This window comes from Balaenoptera physalus, assembly GCF_965194825.1.
Source record: "Balaenoptera physalus genome assembly, chromosome: 3".
Classification (NCBI taxonomy): Eukaryota; Metazoa; Chordata; class Mammalia; order Artiodactyla; family Balaenopteridae; genus Balaenoptera; species Balaenoptera physalus.
Window position 1 is genome coordinate 57,265,704 of NC_138890.1, and position 25,291 is coordinate 57,290,994.

A 25,291-nucleotide genomic window follows, 5' to 3' on the forward strand; every position below is an offset into this window, starting at 1 on the left:
GCCTCATACTTGGTTTGATGCCGTTGCCATCTTGAAATTCTTAACTTTGCCTTGTAAGTAAAGTCCAGTGGGAAAAGAGGACAGCAGAGCGCTGGTATGAGTAGATTTCCCCATTCACAGAAAGCATTCACAGCACCCCATGAGCACAGAATTCCAGGGTACTGCATATGCGTGAGAGTTCCTTGAGATTCAAAGCAAGTATAAGGTAAGCATGTTAGGTCTGCAACTGAATCAACTAGGGGGAAGTTAGGGAGATGAGGGGGCACTGACAGCCCAGAGAGGTCACACTTTGTATTTGAATCAGAACTTTCTTTGAACCCAGAAAAAAAGCAATGGCATTCTAAGGACAACAGTCCACCAAGAAACCCTATCATATCTTCTCTAACTTGTGAACTAGCCAACTACTTACACTCAAAGAAGGAAAGACAGAGGGCAACACGTAGTTCCTTATCTTTTCAGAACTTCCTTACCCATCAGTAATTCAAAAGTAGCAAAAGTTGGTAGAATGCATATATATAAAGAAATGAAATTTAAAACAGTGGACTCAGTTTTGTGCAGGAGTTCCACTCTTCTGGTTAGAAAGGAATATATGTGTGTATATGCATGTATGCATATGTATATATGTATATATATGAGCTACAAAAGATGAGTTGTATAATTTTGGTGATTCCACAGAGGAGTTAAATACTCTTTAAAACTGGCATTGTGCAACTTACAGATGAACAGTAAACTTCATGCTAATAATTTTAATTTCTCTTTAGAACATTAAATAGCAAATAAAAAACACCCTGACTAGTTGAAAGGGACCGTGGAAGAAAGGAAACAGTTTTATCTTTTAGTACTTTAATTAATGGCACTTTTTTTTTTTTCCTACTTTTTGGGTAAGGAGTCCTGTATCTTCACTTTGCTCTGGGTCTTGCAAATTAAACAGCCCTTCCTGGGAACTTATTAGAAATGCAAATTCTCAGGCCTCATGCCAGACCAACAGAATCAGAAACTCACCAGGAGGGAGAAGGGATGGGGACAGCAGCATGTGTTTTAACAAGCTTCCAGGTGATTCTGAACCTTGGGCAAGTTTGAGAACCACTGGTCTGAATCATTTAAGCTCGAGAACCCTACAGCTGTATTTACCCGGAAGTTTCAGGCCTGTCTGATTGCCTTATTTTAACTAATCTAAGAGGCAGTTGAAAGCACAACCACCTTCATAACTGGCCTCTGAATGTCCATCACATGGTGCTTGCGAGCCTCTGCTGTGGAGTCAGACACATCCGTGTTCACCTGAATGCAGCCATGCAGCTTTGGGGTAGCGTTCTCCACCTCTCTGATTCTCAGTTTTCTCAGCTATGAAATGGGGATTTTATGCCAGCCTCATAGTGTGATAGAGTATATAAATGAGTGTCTGGTACATGGTAAGCACTCAAGGAAAAGGCATTGCATCTATATTATTATTAATAATAATTAGTATTATCTGTGTTGTATATTGCTGGTGCTATTAGCCTCACCCTGGACCAGCTTCTGGGGCATCACCCTCGCTTAACTCTCTGCAAGTTGCCCCCTCTGTATCAGGTTGAGATGTAAAACACAAAAGAAACACAGGAAAGGGTAGAACTTTTCCTTTTACTAGTAAAGGGGAGGGAATGAGAAACAGAACAGGATGTTTCTTACTCTTGATTAGGCATTTTCTCTTCTAAAAGTTCTGCCTTCATATATAATTTTACCTTACAATTCTAAAGTAGATGAGGAAGTACCTAGTCCCCTTGCCTGGATGATGTACAGAAAAAGAGATTCCGTGATAGCTAAGAGCCTGAGCTTTGGAGCTGGACACATCTGGGCCCATCTTGCCCTGGTGATCACAAGTCACTTGCACATGGGCTAGAAGTCTCTCTCTTTAAATGCAAAAACGTACCAATGTATAGTACCGGCATACCTCAAAGATATTGTTGATTCCAGACCACCACAGTAAAGAAAATATCACAGTAAAGCAAGTCACAATTTTTTGGGTTTCCCAGTACATATAAAAGTTACGTTTATACTCTTCTGTAGTCTATTAAGCATGCGGTAGCAGTATGTCTACAAAAAGCACATACCTTAATTAAAATACAATTCTCTGCTAAAAACTTCTAACCATCATCTGAGCCTTCAGTGAGTCATAGTAGTAACATCAAAGATCACCATAACAAATGTAATAATAGTGAAGAAGTTTGCAATATTGCAAGAATGACCAGAATGAGACAGAGACATGAAGTGAGCAGTGTCTGTTGGAAAAATGGCACCAATAGACTTGCTCGAAGTAGGGTTGCCCCAAACCTTCAATTTGTAAAAAGAACATAATATGGAGGGTAATAAAGTGAAGTGCAATCAAATGAGGTCTGCCTCTCCTGTGGAGGCAGTGAAAAGAAAGAGCCTACAGCTCAGTGATAGGCTCCGGGGGGTCCATACCTGTGTGTAGCTCTGGCCCATCATCAGTCCATCATATGTATTGGCAGATAACTTCCCTGAACCCCTTTCCTCACTGTACAGCTGGCATAGTAATAACAATCCCTCCTGCCCACCTCTAAGTTTGAGCCCAAAGAACTATCCAAAAGCACTTCATAAATTATTGAAGCTTCAAAGAACATGATGAAGTTTTGTTACTCATATTGCTGTCTTCAGAATGAAGGTGGTAAGAACCTGAGAAGGGTATGTTGTTAACTCATTTCTGCTCTTCTTGGGAATCCAAAGATGTTGGGGGGACCAATCCTATTTATTTCTGTGTGTTTAGTGCAACAAGGGAAAGTGTGTTTGAGCACCAAGCTAAAAAGTGATCTATAAAACAGCTGATGTTGAGTGTTAAATGGTCTCCTGCTTTTGCAGAGATCTTTAGAAGGAGGAAGTGTTCAGAGCAGATGCACAGTGGGCATCATTAGAACTCGGATTCGAATCCAGGACTGCCTGAGGTTTCCTCAGTGCCAAGTGTGGTGCCTGAACTGCAATGAGCATGGCTCTCAGATGACCAATGGGAGGAATCACCTGCCTTCTGCTATGCTCACATCTCGATCCTACCATGGATTCTGTGTTCCCTGAGGATAGATGTTGCCTTCCTAAGTGAGTTATTCTTTGCAACAGTCCTTCTCACACATGAAGGTGCATGTAAATCACCCAGGAATCATCTTAAAATATGGATTCTGATTCAATAGGTCTGCTTGGGGCTGGAGATTCTGCATTTTTATTGATTTGAGCCTTTTCCCTTTTTTTCTTGATGAGTCTGGCTAAAGTTTTATCAATTTTATTTATCTTTTCAAAGAACCAGCTTTTAGTCTCATCCATCTTTTCTATTGTCTTCTTCATCTCTATTTCATTTATTTCTGCTCTGATCTTTATGATTTCTTTCCTTTTACTAACTTTTGGGTTTCATTAGTCCTTATTTCTCTAGTTGCTTTCGGTGTAAGGTTAGGATGTTTATTTGGGATTTTTCTTGTTTCCTGAGGTATGATTGTATTGTTATAAACTTCCCTCTTAGATCTGCTTTTTCTGCGTCCCATAGGTTTTGGACCATCATGCTTTCATTTTCATTTGTCTCTAGGTATTTTTTTATTTCCTCTTTGCTTTCTTCTGTGATCCATTGGTTGTTTAGTAGCATATTGTTTAGCCTCCACGTCTTTGTGTTTTTTACAGTTTTTTTCTTGAGTTGATTTCTAATCTCATAGCGTTGCGCTCAGAAAGATACTTGATGTGGTTTCAATTTTCTTAAATTTACTGAGGCTCCCTTTGTGGCCCAGCATATGATCAATCCTGGAGAATGTTCCATGTGCACTTGAAAGAATATGTATTCTGCCGCCTTTGGATGGAATTCTCTATAAATATCAATTAAGTCCATCCGTTCCAATGTGCCATTTAAAGCCTGTGTTTCCTTATTGATTTTCTGTCTGGGTGATCTGTCCGTTGATGAAAGTGGGTGTTAAAGTCACCCACTATTATCGTGTTACTGTTGATTTCTCCTTTTATGGCTGTTAACATTTGCCTCATATATTGACGAGATCGGGTGCATTCAGGGTGGAATGGTATGGCCATAGAGCATTTGCCTTATACATTGAGGTGCTCCTATGTTGGGTGCATATATATTTATGAAACAGACTTTAAAATAAAGACTGTTACAAGAGACAAAGAAGGACACGACATAACGATCAAGGGATCAATCCAAGATGAAGATATAACAGTTGGAGATGCTGCATTTTGTTGTTGTTGTTGTCAGATTCTGCATTTTTAACAAGCTCCCAGGTAATGCCAGTGCTGCTGGTCCACAGACACTTTGTGCAGTAAAGTTTACAACTGAAGTCCCATTGGGAGTTTACAGAGCCCACAGGTGAGGGCTCTGTGTTGAAGGAAGAGCCCTGAGCAAGATGAAACTTGGAGGTGGGTGCCAGGCTGGGCGGTGCCTACGACCATCTGGGGACGAGAGCATTGGCGAGGAAGCGTTGAGGGACCATAAGCAATGTGGCATTAGAGGTGCCAGCTTGGACCCATGGTCTTCAAGAATGAAGACATGACTTCCAATCAGACCCTCTAAACTGGACACCAAAGGGGCTTCAGGTAGGGATCTCAAGATAATATTTTGCCTGGAAAAATATTTCAGCAAATAGCACACTATGAAACTGTTATAATGATTCCATTACTGCTCAGCACACTTCACAACACTCGGCATATGTCCTTAGCCTGACTCTGCCTGCTCTTTTCAAGGCTAGGTTTCTAGAACCTAGTAATACTATGATAGCAGTAGTTAGAACACTGGTAGGAGTAATGGTCAAGGCAGCAGTTAATATTGGAGAACTTACAGTGCAAGAGATCCTTGTATTTGTCTCATTTCATCCTCACAACAACCCTACAAGGTAATTACTGTTATTATCCTCATTTTCCAAGTAAAGAAAATAAAACACAGGAAGTATTTTAAGTGACAAGGTCACACAACTAATTAATGGATGCCCCCATCCTTTCCCCCCCGTCCTCTCCCCTCCACCTTCCCTTTGGCCCTCAGGCTGTATGTGGTCATTAAAGGAATCACTGTACTCCAAGGGTTGCAGTAAATACCCAAGTAGTGACAGGAACATGGAAAAGGCAGCTGTTTCCTTCCTAAGCATGGGGAGATGAAGTCGTGAGCAAAGTAGAAAACCTTCACTGTTGTGGTAGCAAGCACAGTGCCATTGAAACTGATCACCAAATCTTCCCCGTGAGGGGAAAACACTTAAACAAAATAAGTGAGGGCTTCCTTATGAAAACAATAGAAGAATATTTGCCATGAAGCTTCCATGAAATCTTGTATCTGCTACTCAACTATCCTGCTGGATAGGGTCCAGAAAGAGCTTTCTGCCTCCTTATTCCAGTATTCAGGGCCCAGGATTCCTCTCTAGACAGCACGCTTCTTCTTTTCTGTATCTCAGCCCTGCAACAGAGCCTGGCCCATGGGATATGGTCAACACATACCATTAATAGATTAATTAACCCGTCTACTAGTAATGGGCTCACTCTGCTCAGAAAAACTCATGGAAGTTGTTTTGGAGTTCCTTCCTCTAAATAGAGGAATACAGTTGAGGGCAACATGGAGGGATGTAACTGATTTATTCCACAAACAGTGCCAAGTACTGCCCTCAGGGCCTGGGTGATGATGACCACGTGGGTGCCTGCTGGCGGCTGGAGGCAGACAGACCTAGATTTGAATCCCATATTTACAAGCTGCTACTCATATAACTCTCAGAGAAGTTCTCAACATCTCTGTGCCTCAGTCGCTTCATCTGTAAAATGGAAATGATGTAGCAGTTCCGTCTTAGGGTTGTTGGATCAAGGAAGATAAAGCATCGTGCTCAGCATATGGTAACAGGACATGTCAGCTACATGACTGTGACATGATGGTCCCTGCCCACAGAGCAGTCGGTGGCAAACTTTTTCTGTAAAGGTCTGGGTAATAAATATCTTATGCTTTGTGGGCTACATATGGTCTCCGTCCCAACATATGGTCTCTGTCAGTTCTGCCATTGTAACATGGAAGTAACCACAGATAGTACAAATTGACTCTCATATCATTTTAACATGTCATGAAATATTCTCCTTCTGATTTTCTTTCCATCACTTGGCCATGTATTAATAAAAGCCATTCTCAATTTACAGACTGTACACAAACAGGCAACACGTCAGGTTTGGCCCATGCATCATAGTTTGCTGACCGCTGGTCTGGTGGGGAAAAAGACAAAGACAAAGCTGTTGCAATACAACATGTCACAGTGCTGAGAAGGCAGGTATCTATTCTGCCTGGCAATGAGAAGAGGAAGATTAAGAACAGCTCCAGAGAGGAGGAAACACGGGAGCTGGGCTTTTCAGAGTGAGTAGGAGTTCACCAGACGGGACAGACAAGAGAAGGAAAGAGCAATTATTAAAGAATAAGCAAATAGGAAAAACATGTCTTTCTAGAGAATTGACCAAAGTTCATTGCTACAAAGAGAAAGGACTCTTGTAGTTTCGCTGATTGTTTTTCTCATGAATTTGATTATCTTCTGTGGTTGTTTCTTTTTTTTTTTTTTAATTTAATTTAATTTATTTTTTTATACAGCAGGTTCTTATTAGTCATCAATTTTATACACATCAGTGTATACATGTCAATCCCAATCTCCCAATTCATCACAGCACCATCTCCCCCACCGCTGCTTTCCCCCCTTGGTGTCCATACGTTTTTTCTCTACTTCTGTGCCTCAATTTCTGCTCTGCAAACCAGTTCATCTGTACAATTTTCTAGGTTACACATATATGCGTTAATATATGACATTTGTTTTTCTCTTTCTGACTTACTTCACTCTGTATGACAGTCTCTAGATGCATCCACGTCTCTACAAATGACCCAATTTCATTCCTTTTTATGGCTGAGTAATATTCCATTGTATATATGTACCACTTCTTCTTTATCCATTCGTCTGTCGATGGGCATTTAGGTTGCTTCCATGACCTGGCTACTATAAATAGTGCTGCAATGAACATTGGGGTGCATGTGTCTTTTTGAATTATGGTTTTCTCTGGATATATGCCCAGTAGTGGGATTGCTGGGTCATACGGTAATTCTATTTTTAGTTTTTTAAGGAACCTCCATACTGTTCTCCATAGTGGCTGTATCAATTTACATTCCCACCAACAGTGCAAGAGGGTTCCCTTTTCTCCACACCCTCTCCAGCATTTGTTGTTTGTAGATTTTCTGATGATGCCCATTCTAACTGGTGTGAGGTGATACCTCATTGTAGTTTTGATTTGCGTTTCTCTAATAATTAGTGATGTTCATCAGCTTTTCATGTGCTTCTTGGCCATCTATATGTCTTCTTTGGAGAAATGTCTATTTAGGTCTTCTCCCCATTTTTGGATTGGGTTGTTTGTTTTTTCAATATTGGGCTGCATGAGCTGTTTATATATTTTGGAGATTAATCCTTTGTCTGTTGATTCGTTTGCAAATATTTTCTCCCATTCTGAGGGTTCCCTTTCCGTCTTGTTTATGGTTTCCTTTGCTGTGCAAAAGCTTTTAAGTTTCATTAGGTCCCATTTGTTTATTTTTCTTTTTATTTCCCTTACTCTAGGAGATGGATCAAAAAATATCTTGCTGTGATTTATGTCAAAGAGTGTTCTTCCTCCGTTTTCCTCTAAGAGTTTTTTAGTACCTGGTCTTACATTTAGGTCTCTAATCCATTTTGAGTGTATTTTTGTGTCTGCTGCTAGGGAGTGTTCTAATTTCATGCTTTTACATGTAGCTGTTCAGTTTTCCCAGCACCACTTATTGAAGAGGCTGTCTTTTCTCCATTGTATATCCTTGCCTCCTTTGTCATAGATTAGTTGACCATATGTGCGTGGGTTTATCTCTGGGCTTTCTATCCTGTTCCATTGGTCTATATTTCTGTTTTTGTGCCAGTACCATATTGTCTTGATTACTGTAGCTTTGTAGTATAGTCTGAAGTCAGGGAGTCTAATTCCTCCAGCTCTGATTTTTTCCCTCAAGACTGCTTTGGCTATTTGGGGTCTTTTGTGTCTCCATACAAATTTTAAGATGATTTGTTCTAGTTCTGTAAAAAATGCCATTGGTAATTTGATAGGGATTACATTGACTCTGTAGATTGCTTTGGGTAGTATAGTCACTTTCACAATATTGATTCTTCCAATCCAACAACATGGTATATCTCTCCATCTGTTGGTATCATCTTTAATTTCTTTCATCAGTATCTTATAGTTTTTTGCATACAGGTCTTTTGTCTCCCTAGGTAGGTTTATTCCTACGTATTTTATTCTTTTTCTTGCAATGGCAAATGGGAGTGTTTCCTTAATTTCTCTTTCAGATTTTTCATCATCAGTGTATAGGAATGCAAGGGATTTCTGTGCATTAATTTTGTGTCCTGCAACTTTACCAAATTCATTGATTAGCTCTAGTAGTTTTCTGGTGGCATCTTTAGGATTCTCTATGTATAATATCATGTCATCTGCAAACAGTGACAGTTTTACTTCTCCTTTTCCAATTTGTATTCCTTTTATTTCTTTTTCTTCTCCTATTGCCGTGGCTAGGACTTCCAAAACTGTGTTGAATAATAGTGGTGAGAGTGGACATCCTTGTCTTGTTCCTGATCTTAGAGGAAATGCTTTCAGTTTTTCACCATTGAGAATGATGTTTGCTGTGGGTTTGTCATATATGGCCTTTATTATGTTGAAGTAGGTTCCCTCTATGCCCACTTTCTGGAGAGTTTTTATCATAAATGGGTGTTGAATTTTGTCAAAAGCTTTTTTGGCATCTATTGAGATGATCATATGGTTTTTATTCTTCAATTTGTTAATATGGTGTATCACATTGATTGATTTGCATATATTGAAGAATCCTTGCATCTCTGGGATAAATCCCACTTGATCATGGTGTATGATCCTTTTATTGTGTCGTTGGATTCTGTTTGCTAGTATTTTGTTGAGGATTTTTGCATCTATATTCATCAGTGATTTTGGTCTGTCATTTTCTTTTTTTTTGTAGTATCTTTGTCTGGTTTTGGTATCAGGGTGATGGTGGCCTCATAGAATGAGCTTGGGAGTGTTCCTTCCTCTGCAACTTTTTGGAAGAGTTTGAGAAGGATGGGTGTTAGCTCTTCTCTAAATGTTTGATAGAATTCGCCTGTGAAGCCATCTGATCCTGGACTTTTGTTTGTTGGAAGATTTTTAATCACAGTGTCAATTTCATTACTTGTGAATGGTCTGTTCATATTTTCTATTTCTTCCTGGTTCAGTCTTGGAAGGTTATACCTTTCTAAGAATTTGTCCATTTCTTCCAGGTTGTCCATTTTATTGGCATAGAGTTGCTTGTAGTAGTCTCTTAGGATGCTTTGTATTTCTGTGGTGTCTGTTGTAAGTTCTCCTTTTTCATTTCTAATTTCATTGTTTTGAGTCCTCTCCCTCTTTTTCTTGATGAGTCTGGCTAATGGTTTATCAATTTTGTTTATATTCTCAAAGAACCAGCTTTTAGTTTTATTGATCTTTGCTATTGTTTTCTTTGTTTCTATTTCATTTATTTCTGCTCTGATCTTTATGATTTCTTTCCTTCTGCTAACTTTGGGTTTTGTTTGTTCTTCTTTCTCTAGTTCCTTTAGGTGTAAGTTTAGATTGTTTACATGAGATTTTTCTTGTTTCTTGAGGTAGGCTTGTATAGCTATAAACTTCCCTCTTAGAACTGCTTCTGCTGCATCCCATAGGTTTTGGATCATAGTGTTTTCATTGTCATTTGTCTCTAGGTATTTTTTGATTTCCTGTTTGATTTCTTCAGTCATCTCTTGGTTATTTAGTAACTTATTGTTTAGCCTCCATGTGTTTGTGTTTTTTATGTTTTTTTCCCTGTAATTCATTTGTAATCTCATAGCGTTGTGATCAGAAAAGATGCTTGATATGATTTCAATTTTCTTAAATTTACTGAGGCTTGATTTGTGACCCAAGATGTGATCTATCCTGGAGAATGTTCTGTGTGCACTTGAGAAGAAAATGTAATCTGCTGTTTTTGGATGGAATGTCCTACAAGTATCAATTAAATCTATCTGGTCTATTGTGTCATTTAAAGCTTGTTTTTCCTTATTAATTTTCTGTTTTGATGATCTGTCCATTGGTGTAAGTGAGGTGTTAAAGTCCCCCACTATTATTGTGTTACTGTCGATTTCCTCTTTTACAGCTGTTAGCAGTTGCCTTATATATTGAGGTGTTCCTATGTTGGGTGCATATATATTTATAATTGTTATATCTTCTTCTTGGATTGATCCCTTGATCATTATGTAGTGTCCTGTCCTTCCTTGTCTCTTGTAGCATTCTTTATTTTAAAGTCTATTTTATCTGGTATGAGTATTGCTACTCAAGCTTTCTTTTGATTTCCATTTACATGGAATATCTTTTTCCATCCCCTCACTTTCAGTCTGTATATGTCCCTATGTCTGAAGTGGGTCTCTTGTAGACAGCATATAGATGGGTCTTGTTTTTGTATCCATTCAGCAAGCCTGTGTCTTTTGGTTGGAGCATTTAATCCATTCACGTTAAAGGTAATTATCAGTATGTATGTTCCTATTACCATTTTCTTAATTGTTTTGGGTTTGTTTTTATAGGTCCTTTTCTTCTCTTGTGTTTCCCACTTAGAGAAGTTCCTTTAGCATTTGTTGTAGAGCTGGTTTGGTGGTGCTGAATTCTCTTAGCTTTTGCTTGTCTGTAAAGCTTTTGATTTCCCCATCGAATCTGAATGAGATCCTTGCCAGGTAGAGTAATCTTGGTTGTAGGTTCTTCCCTTTCATCACTTTAAGTATATCATGCCACTCCCTTCTGGCTTGTAGAATTTCTGCTGAGAAATCAGCTGTTACCCTTATGGGAGTTCCCTTGTATGTTATTTGTTGTTTTTCCCTTGCTGCTTTCAATAATTTTTCTTTGTCTTTATTTTTTGCCAATTTGATTACTATGTGTCTTGGCGTGTTTCTCCTTGGGTTTATCCTGAATGGGACTCTCTGCACTTCCTGGACTTCGGTGGCTAATTTCTTTCCCATGTTAGGGATGTTTTCGACTGTAATCTCTGCAAATATTTTTTTGGGTCCTTTCTCTCTCTCTTCTCCTTCTGGGACCCCTATAATGCGAATGTTATTGCATTTAATGTTGTCCCAGAGGTCTCTTAGGCTGTCTTCATTTCTTTTCACTCTTTTTTCTTTAGTCTGTTCCACAGCAGTGAATTCCACCATTCTGTCTTCCAGGTCACTTATCCGTTCTTCTGCCTCAGTTTTTCTGCTATTGATTCCTTCCAGTGTATTTTTCATTTCAGTTATTGTATTGTTCTTCTCTGTTTGTTCTTTATTTCTTCTAGATCTTTGTTAAACAATTCTTGCATCTTCTCGATCTTTGCCTCCATTCTTTTTCCGAGGTCCTGGATCATCTTCACTATCATTATTCTGAATTCTTTTTCTGGAAGGGTGCCTATCTCCACTTCATTTAGCTGTTTTTCTGGGGTTTATCTTGTTCCTTCATCTGGTCCATGGCCGTCTGCCTTTTCATCTAGTCTATCTTTCTGTGAATGTGGTTTTTGTTCCACAGGCTGCAGGATTGTGGTTCTTCTTGCTTCTGCTGTGTGCCCTCTGGTGGATGAGGCTATCTAAGAGGCTTGTGCAAGTTTCCTGATGGGAGGGACTGGTGGTGGGTAGAGCTGTGTGGTTGTTTCTTGATTTGAGATGATATTACAAAGACCCGCCAGAGTAGACCTTGCATTTGTCTTCAGTTGTCATGTTTTTACCCCCGATCCCAGCCACCATCACTGACTCAAAACACCCTCCTAAAAGTTCTACCTAAAAATCTCTAAAGAAGCATCTGTTGACAGAGAACACAGCCTTTCCTTTTGGACAATATTGTCATTCAAGTCTAAGAAAATGTGAACGTCTTGAAGTAATATCACTCTACTACTCTTTAGTAAGTTAATTAGTTGCTTCTCTGTTAAATGTTTACTGAAAATACATTTTTAAAGACATAATTGACATATAACCTGTTAGTTTCACGTGTACAACATAATGATTCCATATTTGAATGTATTGTGAAATGATCACCCCAGTAAGTCTAGTTAACATCCAACACCATTCATAGTTACAAAATGTTTTTTTCTTGTGATCAAAATGTTTTAAGATCTATTCTCATAGCAACTTTCAAATGTACAATACAGTATTATTAAGTATAGTTTAAAAATGTATTTTAAGTAGATTTTTTTAAATTCTGGTTTTTATATCTATGGGAACCTCACTATGAAAAATTAACCAAGTCTTTTGTTTACAAAATTATGTCTCTGAATTTTTTTTTAAGTCAGATCAAGAGTGAATTGGCTTAAACAAAATGAAGATTATTTGGAATTGTTTTTAAATCCAGCTGCCTGAAATCTACAAAATTTTTAAAAATATTTTTAATACTTAGGATTTGTCCAATAATACCGTATTGAACAGCTGTAAAAGTTTGTGAACTTTTTTTTTAGTGCCATTTTTAAATAAGTCTGAATTTTCAACCCTTTCAGCATCTGAGGCTCAGAAGATTATAGAAAATAAGTTATTTGAGCTTGATTCTTTTATTCAACACATATGTATTGAGTGCCTACCATGCACCAGGCACTTTGCAGGACACTGAGGATACACAAAGACTGAGGCACACTCTCTGCCCCCACAATGAGATAAAGGAACACTTAGCAGTGTATTGAAGCAGGTCCAAGGCAGAAATTATACAAAAGAGAAGATATTCTACCAAAGTCATTAGTAGATCCTTATGGGAAACTCATTTTCAGCCAGAGGCAATTCTTCTATACTCTTTATTCAATCCAAAAGAATAGTGGCAATTTGTAGTGGTAACAAAAATGATTATTGAATGCCTATTATGTGCCAGACTTTGAGCTGCTTCACTACACTATGATATCGAATCCTCGTAAGATTTCTATGAGGTATGTGCTATTAATATATCCCCATTTTTACTCCTGAGATCACACAGTTACTGTGTACTGGAACCCTGACCCAACCTGTTCAGCCTGATTCCAAAGCCCATGCTGTTCCCACCTCACTATACTGATGGTGTTTTCTCTGATATATGCATCAGAGGTTGAATCGTTTTTTTTTTAAATAGGGAACACCTCCAATTAATTTTACCCATGGGAGGGCATTAACACGTAGCTGCCTGCTTTATGTGTACATGTCTCGATGCACCCATCAGCTGTAGAAATGAACAAGGCAATGCTAAGTTGTGCACAAATGCAGTTATATGTACAGCCACATAAAAATTACCAAAGGAGGGGGGAAGGTAGTTAGGGCAAGGCGTGAGCTGTTTCAGACCATTTCAGTGATTATCCTCCAGTGTTGCTTCTGAATCCATTCCAAGGCAATTAGGATTGTTAAGTAGCAAGAAATCCTTACCTGATCATACCTGCAAGTTTAAAGATGTTGCTCACTCATCACTGATAAGTGGTTTCCGTAAATTAAATAACCATCCAAGACAAGTCGAGGCTAGCACGGTGCTGGAGATCCGTACTCCAAGGCAAGAAAAAGGCAACTAGGGAAGGAGGGGGTCTCCAATCAGGAACTGCAGAAGTGGAAGGTGTGTAGCTTGTCTGTGCTTTCAAGTACATGGATACCCAACAGAGTTCCTACAGAGAGAACACTTCCCTGAGCCAGTTGTCTGGGGAAACAGACCGAGTGTTGGGTCTCCATTGCCTGTTCTCCAAATCAAGCCAGTATTAGCACTGAAAGGAAGAATGTGAACTGAGAGTTGTTTTTCTCTGTGGAACATGTCCTGTCTCATGCCTTTCACTTAGGGTTTTTGTGGCTGTCCCAACAAGCCACTCCAGAATCGCCCTTACTGGTGGCAGAGGGACCACAACATGACAATTAATTTCTATGATTAAATTTCTTTGCCAGTGAGTCAGCTGAGTGAGTATCCATAAAGGAAAAAGAGAACATTCATTCTCTTTTTATATATATTATCTCTGAAAAGTTTTATTAGCAAGAATAAATTGGTAGTATTTCCTGAACAGGCAATACTAAATGAAAATAATAATCAAATCTAAAGCAGACCTATTTGTCATGGTAACATATCTAATCTCAAGGTCTGGTCCAGAAGAAAAATTATTCATAGAAAGGAAGGCCATTAGGCTTGGAGATCTTAAGAACCTGCATTATATGTAAGAAGCATTTTTACTTTCTTCCTTTGAATTTCTACTAGTGGAAATTATTCAATGATATAATTTTCTTTTTGGAGAAATTTTAGGAGAAGAGAATGAATATTAATTACAAGATTCTGATCCATCTTTACTGCTACTGCCCTCAACCAAGTCACCATTATCTCCACCCAGACTATAGTAATGGCCTCCTGTTTTCCCACTGCCCCTCCCTCCCCCTCAAATACCACCAGTTTCCTCCCATGGCTGGCTCAATCTCAACTGTCAGGTCTCAGATTAAATGCTTAATCAGATTAAATTTCCTCAGAGAGAATTTTGCTAACTACAATACCCACCACTTACTGTCTATCTCATTTAATTTATTTCCCAATTGCTTTTATAGCACATTCATCATCTTCTTAATCTGGTTTATCTGCTGGAGCACCATGGCTGCCTCATTTGCTGCTGTGTCTCCACCTAGCACAGGGTCTGGCATATAACGATACTCAGTGTTTGATGAATAAATAAATGGATGATAGAATGGGCCAAGCACTGGGCTTAATAATTTACAAATATTTTCTTGTTTAACCTTATGAAAATCCTCTGAAGGAGCTACTATCCTCACTTGGTGAACGAGGAAATGAAGGGTTAAGTTCTTAGGTCTTAACCCTTGAACTAAAAAAAAAAAAAAAAAAAAAGGTGAAGAATGAGCTTTCCATTGCTTATTAAATGGATTTGACATTCTTGACCCCTCTGTCCACACACATGCCAACCCAAAACCGTCAGGAGGGATCTTCAGGCTAGTTAATGAATGTGCGGTGTTCAGCCAGATAATGGCTATGATTGACATTTTGCTTACACTTGCTTATGAGTTGGCTTCTTGTGCATACATCAGGACTGTAGCCTATACACAAGCATCACTTACAGGACCATTTTAGTTTGGGCACGCATAATCCTCAGGAGGCACCTGTACAGCATAAGCATTCCCAGTATAAATGGAATGATACATATATTGAGATACATGTGTAGGTGTGTGTGTGTATATATATATATGTATGTATATATGTATACACATACATATACATACCCAGAAATATGCATACACGTATTTTTTGCATAGCTACATATAAAATACTCTATCTCACCGGAAAACTGAACATGGTCAAAATTTGTTACCAAGAAATACAATTTCCCATTTATTCATTAAGTTTCTGTTTATATCTCTGTTTTCTAATCTAGTTGTTTGAACTAAGCTGTTCTTTCAAGCTTTCATGCCTAATGTCAGTAGTGTGTTTGCCAAAGTATAAGTGAGGTTTTACTCTATTTCAATGTTATAACAAAAGACCCATGATCCATAATAGATTCACCTATTTGAAGCCACATTGGATGACCTTAAACAAAGCTTCGCCTAGAATATGGTACCCACACCACGAACGGTACACAAGATGACTTAGGTGGTATGCTCCATGGGGTAATGAGAGACGAGGAGGGGAATCAGTCTGCTCCATCAGAGTGAGAGCCAGTCTCAAGCTGCAGAGGCCAAAATTTCATTGTATTTATTTATATGGTTACCTTCTATTCATGGCAAATTATATTAGTTTTCCACTTATGGCAGCGATATTTCATTTCCTTTTTGGATAAATACACTTAAGGAAAAATGTCAAGTTTAAAATGTTATGTAAATAATTGTACAAGTGGTACGTGAGGTGGCAAAGATCATGCAAGTCATATGCAAATGACTGATGGAAAAAACTAGTGGAGGCAACAGAGGTGTGGGGGTCAGAGTTCACCACTTAATAACTGAGTAAACTTGAGTAAGTTACTTAACCTCACTTAAGAATAGCTGCAGTAACCTCGGAGGTTTCATCTGTTCAAATGGAAAATATATCAAGTGGAACACAGCAGATGCCAAATAAATGATCTTTGTAATGATAACGTCTGCTTTTATTACTATTAACTATCATTAGTGAAACGGTGTATGTGGAGTACCTAACACAGAGCCTCGTATACAGTACGTGCTTAGCAAATGGGCTAACATTCCCTCATCAACAGCTTTCTTCGCGGTAGGCCTGTAAATAGACGATGATTCATGACCCGGTTTTAGCTGATACCAATCTAGTGTGTGAATGTTGTGTGGCTTATTTTGAGATGTGCACTTGAAGGCTACGTTGTATATGATCAGCATGGCATACCGAATTCTAAAAAAAATAAATAGTGAACAATCTTTCTATGTCAGCCATGCCTACGAGGAGTGAAGAAGTTCCGTGAACAGAAAGCAGCTTTCTATAATGTAGAACACATTCTCCTTCTGTTTTTACTGGTATGAAATGAGTTAAATATTAATCATCTGTTTGTCTGAGGTTCTAAATGTAAAGATTGAAACTGTTTCTCAAATTCCTGAAGTTCTTTCCTAGAAAGAAGTATATATCAGGAAATTCAACCACAAATCCAACACAAATTGAAAAGTTTCTCAGGAAGAAAAATAAAGGGCAACCTGAGATGATTGAGAAAATAGACACAGGGTTTTATGTTATCTAAGAGCACAGGAAACTCGTTATATTTGCAAGATCCCATCTCAAGACCCCTGTGAAGACAACAAGAGGAGACAAGTGGAATTAGAAATGTGCTGACTTGGAAGAAAACTGGGAAATCAACAAAATGGAAATTTAACAAGACAGCAACCAGTCCCTGAGAAAAAGTGAGAAACTACTAGGAGCAAGTGAAGCCTGGCTGAATATAGATATGTACAATAGCAAATGTTTCTCTGGAAGTATGTACTTTTTAAATGTTTTATTATGGAAATTGTCCAGCATACACAAAAAAGCGAGAGTGAGTTAACAATCTTCGTAGACCCACCCGCCAACCTTCAACAATAATCAACTTTATGCCAGTCTTGTTTCATCCAGCCTCATAGGATTTGGGTGAGGAATGGGGCTAGAGCATTTAAGGCCAGTTTTAGACATGGTGTCAACCATAATGACACAAATACTTCAGTATGCATTTTTAAATGTTAAGGAATATTTTACATAGTTACTATGCTATTAGCACTCATATGAAATTGACAAATTCCTTAAAAACATGTAATACCTAATTTCCCAAGTTGTTTCAAGATGTCTCTGTACAAGTTTGGTCTAAATCAGCATTAAAACATGACCACAAGATGCATTTGGTTTTTTTTTTTTTTTTTTGTCTCCTAGATCTCTTTCATAACAGCCCCCCTGTTTCTTTTTTTTTTTTTTTCTTTTCTTTTCAGCCCCCCTGTTTCTATACCATTGATTTGTTGGAGAAATTGAGTCATCCATCCTATGTCCTGTTACATATTCTGGATTTGTCTGATTGCTTCACTGTGGTATTATTTAACTTGTTCTTCTGTCATCCATATTTCTTACAACTGGTGGCTAGATTTAGAGGCGTCATTAGATTCTAGTTCATTTCTTAGGCAAGAATGTTTCACAGGTGGCACTGTATACTTTCTATTATATTATGTTCTGAGGCATATAATGTCTGTTTGCCCCACTTTTAGGGATTGAGGGGTGGGTTTATATGCTTTCAGCTTGATCTCTCCTTTATAAACTTTGCCCAACAACATTTCACATAATTTTAGCATTGCCTGCATCCATTATTTTATTAAGGTTGCAAAATGGTGATTATTTCTGTCTATCATTCCTAATTAGCTGGAATTCTTCTGTGAAGAAATTTACCTCATCAACCATTTGGTTACCCTGAAATATAAGAAAGGCAAGAGAAATTCTTGATTCTTTTCCTTTATTTATCAGTTTTCAGAGCAATAAGGTGTGCCCTGGAAACAGTGGGGTGTTTTTTTTTTTTGATATTATTGTTAGGTGGGTTTCAATCTGTTATAATTATTCTTTTTGATATTCAAGTTGCCCTATATTAGTACAGTGGAAACACCTTATGGTTGGGCTCTGTGTCTTTTGGCATTTTCCCTATTAGTCTTTAATGGCTTCCTTGCTTACTAGCCCAGGCTTAAGCCAATTTCCCAGGCTCATCTCATTCATTTCCTGTTCCAGACCTGCACTCAGCCTTTTCTAAGAACTCTGGTTCCTCTTAGAGAGACATAGCATTTAGAGACCACAATCTGGGTGCTAGGATTGCTCATCGCTCTTGGATGATCATTGTTTCTATGTGTTTTCAGTAGGCAAAGCCAGGACATAAAAATGAAGTGGAAAAAAAAATCATGATTTCCTACTGATATTTTCAAATAATATGTTTTTTTGGTTGATTTTTTACTTGCATGTATTTCCTTTTATGCTGAAATTCTAGGTCCTTAACATTAAGATAATTATTTGTTTTATTTTATAATATACCTATCATAACTAGAAAATAAGGTTACAGTATTACCACTGATGACTCCTGAATACAAAAATTGATTTGTTTGTTTGTTTGTTTTAAGAGAGAAAAGGCAACATTAGTAACATACTTGGATTAGTTTGAAAAGCTATTCATGTGTACCAGACTGAATTTGCCATGTCACATTAACATGAATTGCATCAGTCTCAAAGTTTGGATACTTGGCATACTGGTTTTTAGAAGACTTTACCAAAGTATTTGAAACTATTATTCAATGAACAATCTAATTTATTCTAACTGCTTGTGTCTCACTCCACTGCCCTCTCACCCCATCTAATAACACTACTACATACACTCCACAGGGGTCGGGAGGTGTCTTTTATTCACCAGTATATTTTGTAGCACCTAGCACAGTGCTTACAATACTCACACATGTATGAGTCAATCATCCTACATGTTTTAGGGGAAGTCACTGATCCAGATGTACTGATATAGTCATAGGTGACAACACAGTGTCCATCTATTTCTTCAGATTCTCTACCATTGTTTTCCAGGCAAAAGTCACAAGTGTTATTTATGGACCAAGAGCTAAAAGGGCTCTTAGGAGCCTAATTCAATCCCTTCCTTTCTCAAATGAGAAATTGAGTGAGCCAGAGATTCAGTCGTTTCCCCCAAATCACCCAGCTCACTCCTGGCAGAGCCAGAATTGGGACCCAGAGCCCTTCTTTCCTGGTCTGGGATGCTTTCTACTCAGTTATACGGTGGGCTGCTTTCTCACCCAAACCTACATCCTCTCTGGACTAGCACTGATAAACAAAGCAGGCAAAAGTTAAACAGTTAATTTTTTCCCTTTCAGAAGGTTTGAATACATTCTCTCTCATTAGGCCCAGATTATTGATGAATTCAACTCGACATGCTATTGTTTCTTGTTCTAACTGAAGACATTGAGTGATTGAACAAGTTGTCACAGACATAGTTTTGTTCATCTCTAACTTCAATTTGTATTAGAATGCAAAGTCCAATGCTGCTAGAAACAGTAATAAATTATTACTCTGTCTAACCCAGGAAAAATTCAGTGAATTAAAAAAACATTTGACCAACATCTACAGATTTCATACTTGACTTCCTAATTTTATACTTTAGGTAGAAACTGAAGTTCGCTTATTAATCTTTGTTCTTGATTACCAATTGTCATCTGACTTTACAGCATAATAGAGGACTGGCTGTTCTCCCTCTTCATTCATTAAGTCCAAGTTGAAACATCTGATCATTATTAGGAGGTCTTATAGGCATGACTCCATTGAGGTTCCATGCCAGAAAAAAAGCTCAAAACGCCTCTTAAATCATGAGATATCAAGCAATGTGGTGACTGCATTTTGGTGCTATACTTAATTTGCATTTGAATATTTAAATTGCTTTGCTAGGATTTTAAGTACAGAAAAAATACTAAAATTTCAAGCCATTTTTAAACAAAGATTACAGAGTAATTACATGCTAATTAGGTAATGCTATCATTTGAATGGTAATGGAAGTGGCTATGGTGTACAAAAGAATATATTCTATTCTTTAAATTAAATTCCATCTGTGATACATCATATTCAGGTGCTTGTTTTTATTTCAGTTTCCTATAAATTCTTAACATCTTAACCTCCTCCAGGTAATATACCATAATGGAAATTTTATCAGCTTCAGCTTATCACAGCAACACCATCTTTATTATTTGTAGATCTTTACTGGGTTTTTTAATTATAAAAAAGTATACTTTTAAATTAAAACATACACATATATACAGGTATGTCAGTCATATCGCTTGGAGAATTATCTTTTATCATGGGGGAAAATCTGTATTTCAGAATGTATCCAGTTGTAAGTTTTGGAAGTGAATGCTTTTGAAGAGAGATTACTTCAGTCTTTAAAAACCAGCTTGCCACTTAAATATATTTCACAAAGATTGGAGTTTGTTTCATTCAGATAACTGAGAGTTTAGATGGCACATTCAACGTTTTTAGCAAGTTCAGCCTTTATCCAAAACAATACTACTACATGTGTAATCCTTGCTTAAAAACACAGTGCAGCAAAGTAGGAAAGTCTTTGTATAAGAAAGCAATAAGTATGCATGGCAAAGAAAAAGGTCAAATAATATATAAAGATATAAAATAAAAAGTAAAATGCTACTTTCCATAACTCCCAATTCCCCAGCCTCTTAATCAGTGATAACTGTAGTTAACAGTTTCTTATATGTTTTTATAGCAATAGTGAATGCATATACAAGCATAAATTTGGTATCTTAATTTTTAATAAATAGAACAATACTGATTTATTTCTGCTTCTTAAACTTAATAATATACCTCGGGCATCTTTCTGTGTTAATACATCTAAAGCTATAGCTATATTTATTATCTCCTATTGATGCCTATTTAGGTTGTTTCTGTTTAGATCAGAATGTTGAAGTGAAATATAGGTATTAGATAGACAGATTTTACTTTGCTAGGTCAAGGAATTTGTGCATTTAAAATTTGACACCTATTTCCAAGCTGCTTTCTGAAGAGTTAGTACCTGTTTTTTAGCTCTACCAACAGGGTATAAGATAACCTGTTTCTCCACACTCTTGACTACATTGTATATTATTAAACATTATCATCTTTGCCAATCTGATAAGTGAGAAATGGTATCTTATTCTTTTGTCTTATCTTTGAGTAAGTTGAATATCTTTTCATGTTTACAGGCCATTTATGTTTCTTTTTTTATAAACTGAATGTTCATCTTTCCCCAGTCCCATTTTCCTTTGCATGATTGATTCATCTTCTTGATTTATATGAGCTCTTTTAACATTTAAAAATAGCTACTTTTTATTATATGTATTGGAAACATTTTTTCCCCAGTTCTTGTTTCTGCCATGTGAAAGTTTTGTTTTGTTTTGTTTTTTCTTTAAATGGATTTAAATTTATCATTTATTTCCTTTCTGACTTTTGTGTTCAATATCTTGCTTAGGAAAAACTTCACCATTTGGGATTTTTTTCTGTTTTTCTAGTACTTTATCAGTTTCACTCTTTCAATACATATATTTAAATCTTTGAGCTGTCCAATGGAAGGAGTAATACAGCCTTAATATTTTCTTAATATGGTTAGTCAGTTTTTTCAAAACCATTTATTTGAATAATCTGTGTTTTCCTCTCTAGTTTGAAAAACCTTCCTTTATCATATGCACATATGAGACTACCTGTATATTTAAGCTTATTTCTAGGCTCTTGATATTTGTTGTTTTATCTGTCTATGCTAGAACAAAACTGTTTAATTGCTATTGTTTTTATGTTTAATCCCTATATAAGGTAGTCTAGTCACTGAATCTCCTATTTTTCAGATTTTCAGAGTTTACCCTTTTAAATTTAATTTTTATTTGATTTTGTTTACTTTTCCATATGTATTTTCAAACCAGCTAGTCAAGTTCTGGAAGAAAAAAAAAAAAAAAAGAGCACAAGCAAGCAAAAGACAGAGACAGAGAGAGGAGCCTTACTATTGTGATTAATATCACTTTAAAAAAAATTCACTTTTCAGTGATCAATTTAGGGGGAATTAATATCTCTACAACATTAAATATTTCTACCCAAGATAATGGTATGGTTTCTATTTATTCAAGTTTTCTTTTTGAGAGTGGTGTTTTAAAGTTTTCTTTATATATCTTATACATTTTTTGCTACATTTATTTCAAACATTTTATATTTTTATTATTTTTATAAATGGGATATGTCTGATCCTTTTATATTTATCAGACTATAAATGGCTTTTCTTGTGGCAGGTTATATCTACTATCTATTAACATTTTTACTGGATACTGAAGTCTGTCAAGTGGATTTTTGGCACCTATGATGATCAAATGACTCTTCTCCTTTGATCTATTACTATGGTTAATGATATTAATAGATTGACTGTTGTTGAACTATCCTTGCATTACTTGAATGTGTCCTATTCTATTAGGGTATATTATTGCTGTAAATGTTCTGCTTGGTTCTATTTGCTAATGTTTCAGTTGAGGGCCATCTCAGGTTTTCAGAACAAGCAAGAGCCATGTCTGTTTTATTTACTGCTTTATACCCAGCACATAATACCTAGCCCTGTGTCTGAAGCAGAGGAAATTCTCAGTAAATATTTGTGAAAAGCAGGGTGGTTCCATGAGTCATTTGATGTGATTCTCTCTTAACTCTTCTGATCTATTCTAGAAAGAGAATCCATGACTAAGAGTGGCCTAAAGGTCAGCGAGTTGGTCATGTGAGGATCCATCCAGGTCCTTTGAAAACTTCTTTGCGTGTTCACCTGATCTTTTGATTACTCATAGCCTTTTTAGGTCCTTTCACCCGTTTTGGCTAGACATGTTTTTCTCCTTGCGCAGTCTTCCAGACATCAGCAAAGACATCTCTGACATGAGCAAGCCGAAGTTTTCAGAACAAGCTGTTTTGTATTAGCGTGAGGCACTTCTAGGGTGTCTGATCTGGACCAAACCCATGTGGAGCTAAGAGAAGAGCTTAAGCCTGACCTGGCAGATGCTGGTGTTGGCTCAGTGGCCACAGTTTAATTGTCATAGCTATTACCTGGCCAGGGTTCCAGGCAGCCGCCCAGGAGCCCCACCAGTATAATTCCTGTAGGCGCCTTTTTTTTTCACTCTTCTCATTAGCTTTCAGCAACGGCAAATGAAATCCTGTCCTTTAGTGGCTCCATGAGCATCTCCATTTATCTCGGAAGAGTTCTGTGGCCTGGGTGTGTGGGCCAGTTCTCTAAGTAAAGTCACATGTGGAAACCAGAAGGGTAGAAGAAAGATATGGCCAACAGCTACTTTGTGTCAAAACAGCTGTGATGATGGATGCTGCAAATGAGCAGTGACTAATTATGACCAATCTGCTCACCTGCGGTTACTCTGGTACTCCCTCAGTTTCTTGTACACTGTTGCATTTTCCCCCAACCTTTCCCCATAGCTTCTTTCTTAGAGTCCCAAAATTGATTCAAAATCTCAAAATTTTCCACATATCTCCTTTTTTCCTTTTCAGTGTTCCATATTTCTATCTAATTAGCCTCTTTTGGTGTTTCCTGTAGCCAGTTGTATCTATTTGATTTCAGGCAATACCCTTGGGGGTCTTGTACCCAAACATATAATACTTCAACTACACTGACTGTCCAGTTGAAAATTCTATTTCCAATTAAATATAACCTATTGTTTGTTATTCCTGAATTAATAAATAAGAGCATACTTAAGGAAATCAGATCAAAATACTAGGTTATTGACTTTCACATCATCAACTCACTTAAAGCTAGCGTAGAGGCAATTCATACTGCTGAATAAATGGATAGAGTGCAATGCTTATTTCCTTTCTAGGTAGAAAACCACACAAATTCTAGGGCAAGTACCTTTATATTTTTTTGATATTTATTTGTTTTCCTTATTTTTTTTGGCTGCGTCGGGTCTTAGTTGCGGCACACGGGATCTTTGTTGAGGCATGCAGGATCTTTTCATTACAGCACACAGTCTCCTCGGGTTTCTCCCTAGTTGCGGCGTGCGGGCTTCTCTCTAGTTGTGGCATGCAGGTTTTCTCTCTCTGGTTGTGGCACACGGGCTCCAGGGCTCATGGGCTCTGTAGTTTGCGGCACATTGGCTCTCTCATTGAGGCGCACGAGCTCAATAGTTGTGGCGCGCGGGCTTAATTGACATGTGATATGTGGGGTCTTAGTTCCCCAACCAGGGATCGAACCTGCGTCCCCTGCATTGGAAGGCAGATTCTTTACCACTGTACCACCAGGGAAGTCCCTAGGGCAAGTACCTTTATAATCTAGAATATTCTGAAGTGTAACTGTGTTGACATCTGTTGGGGAACTTCAGAGGCTAAGCCTTTCTCTATAAGGTCAAAGTGAAATGCATTACTGAGTTGGCTATTGGGATAATTAAAGCTACAAATGACCCTTACAAGGAATATCCTGATAAACTGGTGATTTCAGAGCCAAACAGTTACGCATTCTTTAAAACTATACTTTTGAACAAGAATTACCTGCTTTGTTGATGTGGATCACATTAGCTGAAAATTCCCAAATTTTTGCTTCACCTTGTGGGGCAAACTTGGCATGGGACTACATAGTATGTTTCTTCTAAGATCTTCAATTTAAGCAGGAACCACAACCAGCCGATGATCCCTATTGAGTCACTCCTGCTTCAGAAATGAAGCCTTGCTGTACAGCGCCAACTCTCACTTTTTCCACATTACATAATCCTCTCTGTTCCCCAGCATTTCAATGCAGCCATCATATAAGTGGAACCAGGAGTGTGGTTTGGTTAATGCTTCATGTTGATACTGATGGACTACAGAACAGCAGGTCCCTTGTTGCCTAGCAACCAAACAAAGTGCCTTATCCTACTGACCTCAGTATGGGTACCGCTTGCACAAACGCTGCTCCATCATTGAATGGATTCTTGTTGCCTTGTTCCTGATGATCCCCAGCCATGTTTAGTACCTTCAGCCTACCCTGATAAGGCTTCTGATTGAATGTAATGATTCCTAAATTACTCAGTTAATAAGCAATCAAATGGAGATTTAAGTCCAGGATTGTCAAACTCCAAAGATAGTCTTTAGGTTTTTTGGCTTTATACATCAGAAAAGAAAACAGAAACCACTGGCAAAACAATTTGACATTGTTCAAATAAGGAACATTCTTAACACTTTTGAGTTACCTATATAGCTACTAATAATCATAACAATTGTAGTAGTAATAACCATGCAGGTTAACATTTCTGGCATAACCGGAAATTCTGGGGGTTGACTCACTGCTAAGCACTTTGCA

General features: G+C 37.7%; 1 long non-coding RNA gene across 1 annotated transcript in view; it reads right to left on the reverse strand.

Annotated features, from left to right (window-relative positions):
• LOC309657227 overlaps nt 1–25,291 on the reverse strand; it is a 391,265-nt gene that overhangs the window by 269,936 nt on the left and 96,038 nt on the right. The window lies entirely within an intron of this gene.